The following is a 14,890-nucleotide window of genomic DNA, read 5'->3' as shown; positions in this document are numbered from 1 at the left end:
GCTCCTTTGTCTTGTGGAAATTAAAAAATGGCTAAGTGATAACTCTCTGCAGCTTAATGCAGACAAAACAGAAACACTGGTTATTGCCCCTGAGGATGAAATCCCTGGGATTAAACAATACTTGGGTGATTTAGGCCAGTCTGCTAAGTCAAGTCTTAGAAATTTGGGAGTTATCCTGGACAAAGACATGTCATTAGTGCAGCACTGCAAGCAGCTGACGAGAAACTGCTTCTTTCAATTAAGGAAAATCTCAAAACTTAGAAATATGGTTTCACGAAATGATTTGGAGCTTATCATTCATGACTTTGTGTTTTCGCGTTTAGACTATTGTAATAGTTTATTTTCATGCCTAAACCAGAAGGAGCTCTCTCGACTGCAATTAGTACAAAACTCTGCAGCTAGAATTCTGACACGTACTAATAGGAGGTCTCATATATCCCCTATCCTAAAAGAACTTCATTGGCTACCAGTGTCTTATAGGATAAATTTTAAAATTTTGGTTTTAGTTTTCAGAGCTTTGCATGGTCAGGCACCCTCTTATATTAGTGACCTGATTCAGCGCTACACCCCTGTGCGTGCTCTGAGGTCTGTGGATCAGAATCTGCTGACGGTTCCGCGCACTCGCTATCGTACTAGAGGTGACCGATCTTTTCAGGCTGTTGCTTCTAGGTTGTGGAATGACCTCCCACCTTCTATGCGCTCTATTGACTCTGTTGATGCCTTCAAATGCAGACTAAAGACTCATATATTTGTTCAGGCTTTTAATTAGCTGCTTGTGGGTTGATATGATCATGTTCTGTCTATGCTTTTATTGTGTGTATTTTATGATATAAATGTTTTTGTTGTGAAGCACTTTGTGGCCTTATACCTGTGAAAGGTGCTATATAAATAAAACTTACTTACTACTTACTTACTTCAGGGACGGACTGGGGCTAAAATACAGCCCTGGACTTTCTCCCAAATAGGCCCATCATCCGGCCATTCGCCTAGCCGTGTGCGACAGACACTATAGCCAGGATGTCCTGATACTATATGCCACAATACTGTAGCCTATCACAGCAAGTAACATCTCAAAACCAATTATGATTATTGGGGTTGTGTTTATTAATGAAGCCTCAGCCTTCAAATAAAAACAAAAAATGTACAATGCCATAAAATACAAATAATGAAATGTCACTGGCTACAGAAACCCCAAATTACACAAACTTGTAATTATAAAACATATAGTTACTATACCAGGGGTCTCCAACCTTTTTGTGTGCAAGGGATAAAATAATCTAGAAGGAATTTTTATTTGTTATACTCCAATATTTATTATACATAATATGGTGAAGCTTTTTTACTTTTCACCATCATATGGGAAATAATAAAATATCTTGATATTCTGGTTCAGACTTGCAAGCGTTTAAAAAAAAAACAATTCCTGAAAAATTATGAAAATATTTATTGATTTTTTTGTTGATTTTCTATAAACCTATTGTATGTGTTATCAAAAACAGTAGCCCAAACATTTAGTATAAATATAAATGAAAAAAAAAAAAAATGAAAAAAAAAAACTGCCATAACTTCTAAACAAAACATTACTGCATTAGGCCTGCATTTAATACATTTATACATGACTATATTAATATAACAGCATTTTAAATATGAATACAGGCACATTTCTGCCAAAAAAGTTTGTTTTACTAAAGTTAATTCATAAGTTTTGGTGTGAAATGTCTTCTAGCTGGTTTGTTCTCGGAACAATGTTTCGCCTGTTTTTTTGTTGTTTTTTTTTGCGTCAATATGTTGAGAATATCAGCGCTGTTTCATCTGGCTTTTAACAAGCTTAAATCACACAGTCATTTGTGGGTTTATAATAGAGATAGAGAATTCTGCGCTGAATTTAAATGCTTCTCAGATCGCGCAGCTCTGTGTAATAGCCTAATGTTCACGTGATCGAGATCAGCACGCACAGCTGCTTTGTCAGCGATCGCTGTTTTTTGGGCCGAGCTAATAATGCGCTGCTCAGATCAAACAAGTTTTGTTCCGCTTTTTGAGCGTTTGCCATTTGATGTTTCATACGCAACGCAAATGACAGCGTATAATCAAAGAGAGTTGGGTAATTTTGTAGAGGCAAAAGTTCAAATTGAAACGTTTAGTTGAAAAGGTCGCAAAATGATACCATTTAGTCGAAGTCTGGAGCCCCGACGACAAGTTGGGGCCAGGGATGGACTGACAATCTGTGCGTTCTGGAAAAGTCCAGAACGGCCGTCCAACCGAGGGCCGTCGGCACAAAAAAAAAAAAAGTCTAATAAAGCAATATGAACAGCCAACAGCAGGGGCACTAACACGATCACTTATATGCTACGTGTAAAAAACAAAAACTGAGGAAGAAGAGTCGGCCTATAGCCACTGACAGAAAGTTAGTTTTATAAGGCTGCACTTTTAAATTTGCTTACATTATATTTGAATAGCAGTGGTCTCCAACGTGGTGCCTGTGAGTTGCCCGCTAAACACATTCTATAAATAGCCCCAACTTGTCGTCGGGGCTCCAGACTTCGACTAAATGGTATCATTTTGCGACCTTTTCAACTAAACGTTTCAATTTGAACTTTTGCCTCTACAAAATTACCCAACTCTCTTTGATTATACGCTGTCATTTGCGTTGCGTATGAGAAACATCAAATGGCAAACGCTCAAAAAGCGGAACAAAACTTGTTTGATCTGAGCAGCGCATTATTAGCTCGGCCCAAAAAACAGCGATCGCTGACAAAGCAGCTGTGCGTGCTGATCTCGATCACGCGAACATTAGGCTATTACACAGAGCTGCGCGATCTGAGAAGCATTTAAATTCAGCGCAGAATTCTCTATTATAAACCCACAAATGACTGTGTGATTTAAGCTTGTTAAAAGCCAGATGAAACAGCGCTGATATTCTCAACATATTGACGCAAAAAAAACAACAAAAAAACAGGCGAAACATTGTTCCGAGAACAAACCAGCTAGAAGACATTTCACACCAAAACTTATGAATTAACTTTAGTAAAACAAACTTTTTTGGCAGAAATGTGCCTGTATTCATATTTAAAATGCTGTTATATTAATATAGTCATGTATAAATGTATTAAATGTAGGCCTAATGCAGTAATGTTTTGTTTAGAAGTTATGGCAGTTTTTTTTTTCTTTTTTTTTTTTTTTCATTTATATTTATACTAAATGTTTGGGCTACTGTTTTTGATAACACATACAATAGGTTTATAGAAAATCAACAAAAAAATCAATAAATATTTTCATAATTTTTCAGGAATTGTTTTTTTTTTTATAGATATTTTATTATTTCCCATATGATGGTGAAAAGTAAAAAAGCTTCACCATGTTATGTATAATAAATATTGGAGTATAACAAATAAAAATTCCTTCTAGATTATTTTATCCCTTGCACACAAAAAGGTTGGAGACCCCTGGTATAGTAACTATATGTTTTATAATTACAAGTTTGTGTAATTTGGGGTTTCTGTAGCCAGTGACATTTCATTATTTGTATTTTATGGCATTGTACATTTTTTGTTTTTATTTGAAGGCTGAGGCTTCATTAATAAACACAACCCCAATAATCATCATTGGTTTTGAGATGTTACTTGCTGTGATAGGCTACAGTATTGTGGCATATAGTATCAGGACATCCTGGCTATAGTGTCTGTCGCACACGGCTAGGCGAATGGCCGGATGATGGGCCTATTTGGGAGAAAGTCCAGGGCTGTATTTTAGCCCCAGTCCGTCCCTGGTTGGGGCTATTTATAGAATGTGTTTAGCGGGCAACTCACAGGCACCACGTTGGAGACCACTGCTATTCAAATATAATGTAAGCAAATTTAAAAGTGCAGCCTTATAAAACTAACTTTCTGTCAGTGGCTATAGGCCGACTCTTCTTCCTCAGTTTTTGTTTTTTACACGTAGCATATAAGTGATCGTGTTAGTGCCCCTGCTGTTGGCTGTTCATATTGCTTTATTAGACTTTTTTTTTTTTTTTGCCGACGGCCCTCGGTTGGACGGCCGTTCTGGACTTTTCCAAAACGCACAGATTGTCAGTCCGTCCCTGCTTCACTTCATCTATTAAAACCCAGAGAGAAAAAACAGAAACAGGATTTGCAAAGATTAATACTGTTAAATCACTTTATAGTGGTTTACTAATCGAATAGTTAAAAATTGACATTAAAAATAAACAATATAAAATAACAAAAACAAAATTGTGTATGAATTAATTTAAAAATTCATTAAAAAACAGGTGTAAACTTTTTCACAGGTGTGAACTCACCAATAACAAAGAGCCTAAATCTCTTTCTGACCCTGAACGTCTTGATCTCACTGTTGATCTTTAGTCTATAATCTCCAGCATGTTCAGTTGTGGTGTTTGTGATGGTCAGAGATCCAGTTTGATTGTCCAGCTTCAGTCTGTCTCTGAATCTCCCATCAAGAACATCATCATATACAGTGATTCTGTCGGCCGTTACATTGATTTCAGCTATTAAAGTTTTTTTTATCTCCAAACCACCGAATCACATCATCATCCTTCATTTCAGTAAGATCAGAGTTTAGAGAGACTGAATCTCCCTCCTTCACAAACACTGGCCCACCAATCACTCCTGAAGAACAGAGTTTTCACAGATTAAAGCTTTAAAATCACTTGATGAAGCTTCACTAAAATACTTTTAATCATGTAAATGTGAAGTGATTAATATTCTGCAGAAGTTCAAAGACAAAAGATGATGAATGAAAAGAGAAACAGATTTATATATGGAACAATAACTAAAAAAGACACTTTTACTGTAATGTTTAATGTCACACTAAAACTAATGCTGTTGAGTATCTGAGCTTCATATTTATATTATTTTATTTAATGAATCCATAATAACTGAGTTTTGAATTCAAACTTGATCTGATAGAAGAGAAAAAATAAAAGAAAGTGTTAGTATTAACTTAATGATACAAAAGAGTAACAAGCACCACTTAAATGTCCAGCCCGCAGAAGTCACACTTACCCTGTAACTACATGAACAAGAGTATATTTCTCCAGTATTTAAGCAAAAGTTGCAATAGTTTTAGTTCTCAGTGCACTTTTGTTAAAAGAAAGTCCTGTATAAATGCACAGATATGGACCCTATTATTTTTTAAAAGCCTATATGTATTGGTATACTGTTATTACAAAAAGGTTTGCAGTGTATGTTCTCGCTAAATTGCTCTCAAATGTAAGATTGTTGTATCATAATAGTAGAATAAGTAACGCTTAGTTCTAAAATACAGACAGAATAAATAATTTGTTAATTCTTCTGGTTATTACCCCTTTATTCCTAAAACTTTACATGTTGTAGGTACACTATAATTACAGAAAGTTACACTGTAAATTAGTTTTAAATACGCAGTTCTTTGCGGGCTGTAATCTAAAGCGTTACCAAGCAAACTCCAGCAGCTCGAGCTCTTACTAGAACCAGGAAGTGTGATCATATTAGCTCGGCTCTGTCAACACTGCGTTTGCTCTCTATCAAACATTGCATACATTTAAAAATCCTGATGATTACTATAAACTACTATTACTAAGATCAGAGATTAGAGTGACTGAAATAAACAATATCATAAAACAACAAAAAGAAAGAATGGAGTTTAATTTAATTTTGTCATTAAAAACAGGTGAAACCAATAGTCTATTTAACCCTTTCACACGTGATTCTGACTGGGTGAGTTTATCAAGGCGACATTTATTTTAGAACGTTTCTCCATTATTGTTTCCATGGCGAACCGTCATGATCTTGATTTAAAATGTGAGATGGCGCCGCCATGTTTGTTTGCGCCGCAGTTCAAATTGTCTGAAGAGTTTGAATCTGACAGTTATGTGACATCACTGAACATTCCAAATCCCAAATGTGGGACCGTATCACTCAAAAGGTTTACTCACTGTGGATGACATGGAGCCTGAACCTCTTGATCTCACTGTTGATCTGTAGTTCATAATCTCCATCATGTTCAGCTCTGGTGTTTGTGATGGTCAGAGATCCAGTTTGATTGTCCAGCTTCAGTCTGTCTCTGAATCTCCCATCAAGAACATCATCATATACAGTGATTCTGTCGGCCGTTACATTGATTTCAGCTATTACAGTGTTTTCATCTCCAAACCTCCACTGAATCACATTCATCCATCATCATCCTTCATTTCAGTAAGACGAGAGTTTAGAGAGACTGAATCTCCCTCCCACACTGACACAAACTTCACTTCATCATCATCAATCACTCCTGAAGAACAGAGTTTTTCACAGATTAAAGCTTTAAAATCACTTGATGTTGGTTTGATGAAGCTTCACTAAAATACTTTTAATCATGTAAATGTGAAGTGATTAATATTCTGCAGAAGTTCAAAGACAAAAGATGAAGAATAAAATTGAGAAATAGTTAAACAGTTTTATATAATCAAGTGACTTTAATCTCAAATAAGAGAGTGTTTTCTCTCAGCAAAATCACACATTATTTCTAAATGAGAATAACAGTGAATGTTAATCCTTTCTGACTAATTTAACCAGTAATTTATCACATCAGAACAGAAACAACTGAAACCAGAAAAACACATTTAAAACTCACCATCCAGACGCCACAAACACAAACAGAGCAAAACTAATTTGAGGAACATTTTCTTCATCGGTTCACTGAAAAGCCCACGATAGTAACTCTTAATGTCTGAAACACTCAAATTGATCTGAAAGACTGAACTGAAATCTTTATCTGGTTGTGTGTGAATCCTCCCCCAACCTCAGTTAGTTTCCGCTCACACATCCGTCTCCTTTAACATCACGGAAATCAACAAGCTTTTGCTGATCTTACATTTTCAAATGAATTCTGGCCCTGAATGAAAACTAATAGCAGAAGAGTGAAATATTGGATTAGATATCTGTATCTACTGGTGTGTTATTTAGTGCTGTGAGCTGTCAATCATACTTGACCTCTGACCTGTGACTCTTATTTGACTGTTGATGGATTCACTTTATTTCAGTGTAAAGATGTTTTGTGTGGAGTGGAATGACTCAAAAGCTCTAAATCACATGTATAATGTGTGCTTGTGTTGTTACTACAAAATTGCTGGACAGTTTGCTTATCGAGCAAACAGGTCTGTGGATGATGCAGTCAACTTGGGACTGCATTATATCCTACAACATCTGGACAAACCAGGGACTTATGTGAGGATCCTGTATGTGGACTCCAGCTCGGCCTTCAACACCATCATACCAAACATCCTCCTGTCCAAATGAACCCAGCTCCCTGTGCCCGCCTCCATCTGTCAGTGGATCACCAGCTTCCTGACCGACAGGCAAAATCCTCATCCAGCTCCTGCATAATCAGCACTGGCGCCCCCCAGGGGTGCGTTCTCTCCACTGCTCTTCTCCCTGTACACCAACGACTGCACCGCAAAAGACCCCTCTGTCAAACTCCTGAAGTTTGCAGATGACACCACACTTATCGGCCTCATCCAGGACGGTGACTAGTCTGCCTACAGACTGGAGGTTGAACAGCTGGTGTCTGGTGCAGTTTTAACAACCTTGAGCTTGATGGAGCTCCACTTCCAGGATGAGGAGCAGGTCTGTCCTCAGGCGGGGGGTAGCTCTCCGTCTGCGAGGGACTCACACTATTTCCCCACGGCCGATGGTGGTGATTCTGGCTCTGGGTCTGGCTGTGTTCTGGATCGGGGAAGGACGCTCTCCGGTCAACGGGATGATGGTAATTTACCCTGATCCAGAACAGTGACTCCAGGGTCTCATCGTCATAGGGGCTGGTGATGGCGAGATGAAAAAAAAAAAACTTTTTAAAGAAAGACAAAAAAATCTATGCTCTCAAGAGCCACAGAAGCAAATCTTGATTCGGTCTTCTGTCACGGGTGTGTGCAGGCAGTCGAAGACAATGTCTTTGTTCCAGACAAAGTTTAGTAGTAAATCCCAAAAGGCAGACAGACAGACAGATAGTGCAGACTGACAGACTGTAAAGGGAGAACTTAAATAGTGACTCAAACAAGATGATTAATGACACAAAGCTGATGCAAACGAACAAGGAACACAGAAGATGAATGAAAACAAACTAAAAGTCCATGAAAATTAAACACACTGAACATACTGTGACAATAATGTTGATATTGTTTTGAATACAACTTGAAAAATATTAAAACAATAAAAAATATTTAAAATAATTAAATGATACTTTAAATATGACACTAAAACTACCAATATGTGGCGGCAAGTCACTGTCTTAATGAATAAGTCACTGAATAATTAATTCTGCCGATTCATTCAAAACAACCGACTGATTAAGGAACGAAGCAAGTGACTGCATTTAATAATGGATCATCTTTGACTCACCCAATTCGTTAAAAAATACAGATTCAAACAAAACACTGCTGTGTGTGTGTTTCTCAGAGACATGTGACTGCTCTTCTGTGGATTTGTTTGTAGCCTATATGATATAACTATTTTCTTTGTGAAACAGAGCAAAAACAGACAATATTGTGTCTAAGATGTAATATTGTGTCTAAGACTGTTAACTTTTTGTTTGTTGAACTTTTACATAAAATCAGTATCACATTTACAATCATGCTGATGTTCAGCAAAAACAGCACTCTTTCTCGTGTGGTATTGCTTAACATGGTCTTACAACATAAGTGTAAAAAGATATGAAAAGTCATCCAGATTTTATCCTCATATCTTGATGTTTGGGGGAATTCACACTGCATTATAAGAGGCTACATCACGCAGTGAAAGCGTGCACTCTTAAACTGCACAAGCAGGAGTTTATCGTACATAGAGAAAAAAACATTCCACAAACATTCAGCAGAAGCTGTTTATCCACCCAACAGATCTAACCACATTTCTGTAAATATAAAACTAAGACGAAAACCATTGCAGCATCCATTTTGATCCTGAAACCAGTGAATAACATTTATAATGTTTGCCTGCATTGTTACAACAAAATTAATCAGTGAATAATAATGATAAAACACAATAACCTATATAATTGTTCATTTAGAGAAATTTGCATTTGGTTACCAGAGAGATTTGGTGTTTAAAAATACTTAAGTTTATAAAGAGATCCCTTTTTTATTGCAGACTTTACCACACTTTGGTATTTTAGCAAATCTGAGTAAAATAGCTCTTTTGAAACTAACACACGTTCCTTATCAATACGGTTCAATCGTGCTGCATCGTACATTCTGCCATAGGAACTCAGATTCCTATCCTGCTATCAAGCTGACTGATCGGCGCTCTGCAAGCAAGCGGATTGACAGCACTCTGCACTCGAGCTGATTCAGCGATCTCCCCTGTGGCCATCCGTCGTTTCTAAAAGAGCAAATTTCATGTAGCGTTGTTGCAAATGCTGCAACATGAGTGTGGCACGTGCAAGGCACCCCTGCACCCATTTGATGAGCACAGTGGTGCGTCACCTGTCTGGGGAAATCCCACACAGATGCTGCGCTCACTGAGACGAGCTGTTCTCACTGCAAGAGTATGAGTCTCACCTCTCTCCGCTCACAGACCGCTTAATTTTTAGACAATGGTCCCGCCCATCACGCTCTCCTGTTCTCTTCCTCCCAGGAACCTCGGAGGAAGAAACAGCAGAGCCAGAGGACTGAGAGATCAGGCATGAGTGAGCTCACGTCGGCACAGTTCCCGTGTGCCTCACTCTCCCCAAGAGGATTCTCAGGTGCTCTACTACCGCGCAGTCAAGCACCCCTCTTCTGGTACGAGCGGCCTGGTCTCGTTCAGGGGATCTGATCTCTCCCTGATGACAGCACGATATTGGCGGCTTCAGACACGGAGGACTGGTCAGGCTCGCTGGATAACCCCACCCCCCTGCCGTCTAGAGATTCGAGTGACACTAGAGCTGGAATGGGCGCCGAGTAAATCCGCCTCCTCTCAAAAGCAGTCGAGGAGCTCGGACTGGAGTGGTTTACCCCGGCGGAGCCCACATGCAGGACGAGTCCGGAACAACCCTGCCGTGTTTAAGGAACTGCATAGCTAGACTGACTTGGCCCTGCGAGCCACTAAAACTACAGCCCAGGCTCTTGGCAGAGCTATGGCCAGCTTTGTGGTGTTGGAACGTCACTTATGGCTCAACCTAATGGAGATCAAGGATGCAGACAAGCGCTACCCCTTTCTTAAGTGCCAAGGTCCCCGGTCTAAGATAAAGCTGGATCCTTTGCCTCATAAGCCTTCCTGATCCGTCAGGAAAGAAGAGGAGTAAACTAAGTCTTGTCATGGCCAGACCACTCCCCAAACAGCCTCGAGTTTGCCTTCCAAATCTCGTTCAGTTCGGGGTGTTGGAAGCAATGTGTTTTTTGCAAGCATTGGGGCCCTTTCAAGTTCACGCTCCCATGCAACTGACCGCTGTTATAGCGAACAAAATAAAAAACAAACATACTCAATAAGAGAGCAAATTACCCCTACCAGTTATCTCGAGTGCCAGTTTTCTGCACAGTGGCCTGTCGCTCGAACCACTTCACTCCTTAGACACCTGTGACGGGGCTTGGGAATCCATCTCTGGGGTGTCAAGTTGGGTTTCGATAGTGGTCAAAAGTTGACTAAAAGGGTTGTCTATGGTATTTTTGACTTAATTGGTCTTGACATAAGTTGGCTTAGCCGCCGAAGGGCTAGAGATTCACAGCTTGAGGTGGAGGAACAAGATCTGGAAGGACAAAAAGAAATCAAATACTCCATTCAGCTGAGTTCCAGACACTGTTGTGTCCAAAAAGAGAAATTGTGTTCACAATATAAAAGAAATACCCCATTTGTGAAGAAATTATTTAGTGAGAAAGCAAACGACACACCAGCTGAACAGCAAAACCAATCAGACAGGACTAGTCGATTCAGTGACATGAGATACTGAGAAAATAAGTATAAGTGACGTGAAGGCTAAGTTAGTAAAGCTTTATGTATATACAGTAGCACCTTTTAAAACAGTGTTTGCAAAGTGCTCTACAGAATAGAAATACATAGAGAAAAAAACATATTCACATAGAAATAAGATAATAAATTGAATAGAAATAAGTAGGGGTGTGACGAGATCTCGTGTTACGAGATCTCGCGAGATTAAAACGCGACGAGATTTCTCGTCGAGTGAAATTTTGTATCGTGAGTTAAAAAAAAAAAAAAAAAAAAAAAACTTTGTCTCGTGAGTTGTTGTGATGTCAGCGTGAGGGTGAAATTTGTATTGAAGATGCCCCTGCCACTTTTAAATCATTTGTGTGCCGGGCCAATCACACACACACTCCGCACACACACACACTCACTGTCCCTCGCTCACTCACTCACTCGCGCGCACACACACACACGCTCACTCGCGCGTGCACACACGCTCACTCACTCTCGCTCACACTCAACCCGTCGTGGAGGACCGTTAAAATTAAACATGCTAGTCTTTCTGTTGTGAAGCATCACAGACGCGTTGTCGCCCACTATGACACACTATACGAAATGAAACTATCGAATCTTGCGTCCCGACGCCCGTTGTACTTTACGAGTCTCCACGAAACGGATCGTGCCAAAATAGTGTAATCTGAACCAGGCAGGTAATAAACATTTGACCTATCACGCAAAGAACCTATTAAAGCACTAAGACATGGGAACAGTATAGCTAACATTCACATATCACAAGTCATATCGACATCGCAATATTAAACAATGTTATCGCACATCGCAGCTTTTCCTCATATCGTGCAGCCCTGCCCAAAGGTCTCAACTGCTGCCAGAAATCGTCGACATGCTTATATTCTTGAAAAAGAACATGACCATATCTTAGGCTTATCTTAGTTAATTTATCTCTTTTTCATGCTTGAAGAAAAAAATTGTTTCTGTTTGAACTTGTAGTTTTGAGAGAGCAGTACTTTGATTATGGATACACACTTACTGTTTGCATTTAAAGTGTTATTTCAGTTATTTATATTTATTTTATTTATACTGTTTTATTTTTTTATGTTCGATTTGTGGAAAGGAGTTAGATTTCTCATGTGAAATCGTACAGGGAGAAGTAGAGTTTATAGCAAAACATTTTGCAGTGTTTGCATGTCCTTTACTGCATAGAATTCATTAAATAGAAGTAAAATAACATTCATTACAAGTTGATTTCAAAATGCACATAAATTGTTTTGCATTTTGTGATTTTCAGTTGAATAAAAGACTATTTTCCATTCATATATTTCATCATTGAGGATTTCTTAAAATTGTGTAAAAATCTCGTCTTGTCTCGTTCTCGTGAACCCAATCTCGTGTCTCGTCTCGTCTCGTGGAGTAAGCGTCTCGTCACACCCCTAGAAATAAGATTTAAAAACAATACAACAATAAAATGAATTACGGAAAGGCCCTAGTGAACAAATGTGTTTTGAGATACTTTTTAAAATGGCACAGTGAGTCGATGGCTCGTAAGTTGTCAGGAAGAGACTTCCATAGCTTGGGACTGAAGTGACTAAAGGCCGACTCGCCAATTTTTAGCCATGTTTTTGGCACAACCAACAAACTATTATTTTATGTTTGGAGTTTATCTATTCAACAAATTAGAAAGGTTTTGGGGCAGATCCATGAAGACATTTAAAAACTAATAAGAGAATCTTGAATTAAATTCTGCATGATACAGGCAGCCAGTGAAGCAGGGCCGGACTGGGACACAATTTGAGGCTGGGAAATCCTACACCCATCCAGGCCATCCCATGGACCAAAATAAAATTTAGAAACACGGACAACCCTATTTTTTCCTAAATTACATTTATTGGTCTAAATCCTTAGGCTGGGGCCGTGTAAAATAATTAAAGGCTTTCTCTTGAACAGTATCCTCACTTCCCTTTTCCTTCTCTTCATTTACCCTCATATCTCTCTGTATCTCCCTTCCACCAGTATCATCAGCCTCATACACTAATTAAAGTGGAGTACTAGTGTTATATATATACTGTATAGTGTTATATACCACAGCTAGTGCTAGGTTGACTGTCTCCACCTTCATTTGATAAAAAAAAAAAAGTTTTAAACCTCACAAATGGGCAGAAATAATTTTCTAAATTGTCTAATAAAATGTTATTGCTATATTTTTTGTTGATGGCTGCACTATCACTCCTGTCTCCCTGCTCCCAGTACCACATAAATGGTACTTTTTGTAGCAGCTAATTTGTAGCAGTAAATGAAGAGATGTCTTATCGTTCACAAGTTCAGTATTGTGTACCACAAGGCTCAGTACTGGGACTGCTGCTGTTCACTCTATACATGCTACCCTTGAGAGATATCATTAGGAAGCATGGCATTAGTTTTCACTGTTATGCTGATGATACTCAGCTCTATATTTCTTCACGCCCAGACGAAACTTACCAATTCACAAAATTAACGGAACGCATAGCTGATATAAAAAATTGGATGACTAGTAATTTCTTACTACTTAACTCTGAAAAAACGGAGATTCTAATTATTGGACTAAAAACGTCCTCACGTAATAACCTAGAATACTGTCTAACACTTGATGGCTGCTCTGTTAAGTCTTCGTCGTCGGTTAGGAACCTGGGTGTGCTCTTTGATACCAATCTTTCATTTGAAAGTCAAGTGTCTAGTATCTGTAAAACCGCATTTTTCCATCTTAAAAACATAGCTAAATTACGTCATATGCTCTCATTGACAAATGCAGAACAGTTAGTTAATGCGTTCATGACCTCAAGGCTAGATTATTGTAATGCTCTACTGGGTGGTTGCCCTGCACGCTTAATAAACAAATTACAGCTGGTTCAAAATCCAGCAGCTCGAGTTCTTACCAGAACCAGAAAGTATGACCATATTAGCCCTGTTCTGTCAACACTGCATTGGCTCCCTATTAAACATCGTATAAATTTTAAAATATTGCTGATTACTTACAAAGCACTAAATGGTTTAGCTCTGCAGTACTTGAGCGAGCTCTTAACGCTTTATAGTCCTTCACGTCTATTGCGATCACAAAATTCCGGCCAGTTGATAATACCTAGAATATCAAAATCGACTGCTGGCGGCAGATCCTTTTCCTATTTAGCACCAAAACTTTGGAACAATCTTCCTAACATTGTCCGGGAAGCAGACACACTCTGTCAGTTCAAAGCCAGTTCACTAAAAACACATCTCTTTGAACTAGCATACACATAACACATTATAGACTTCTATAATTCCATATTAGGCTGCATAGATTAGGCACTTCCCATAAATCCTGATGTACTTGTTACATCATAAGAAGAATGGCGTCTACGTTAATATTAGTCTCTCTGTTTATCCCGAGGTTTACCGCAGTCCGTCGGTTCCAGGCCGTATCCAGATCTGATGAAGGATCTGCACCTGGACCTAACCATGACGCATCCTGAATATATATCATATATATCACACACACACAAACGCAAAGAAAAATGTCATTCATTTATTTGACAAATTCAATTCCTTAAGGCCTCTCCCAATCCGTTCGGCCACCATGTTCAATGGAGAAATTTTGTCTGATCTACAAAATTTGCAGGCAGCATATCCCTTCCCCTTCGAGCTGTCCTGGATGAACGTGAATTCTTTTTTCCATTCAGTTAGGAATTTGCAGGCATATTTTCTCTTTTTATTCGCCATGGTCTCTTCTTTCTTCCTTTTCCCCTTCTTCTTCTGCTTCTTTTTCCGTTCTGATTGCCGCACTTGACTTCGAGGTGTAACCTTTATTATTGTTATTGTCTGAAACGGCGCCCAGTGACGGATGGTGTAGCAATATTGTTGTCCGGGTGGAAATCGGGAGAAATTCGGGAGAAAGGTCGGTCCGGGAGATTTTTGGGAGGGGCTTTGAAATTCGGGAGTCTCCCGGAAAAATCGGGAGGGTTGGCATGTGTGCGTCGCGGTGAACTTTTTTTTCTTGA

Source organism: Abramis brama (assembly GCF_963993115.1).
Source record: "Abramis brama genome assembly, chromosome: 6".
In the NCBI taxonomy this organism is placed as follows: domain Eukaryota; kingdom Metazoa; phylum Chordata; class Actinopteri; order Cypriniformes; family Leuciscidae; genus Abramis; species Abramis brama.
This window is presented reverse-complemented; position numbering follows the sequence as displayed.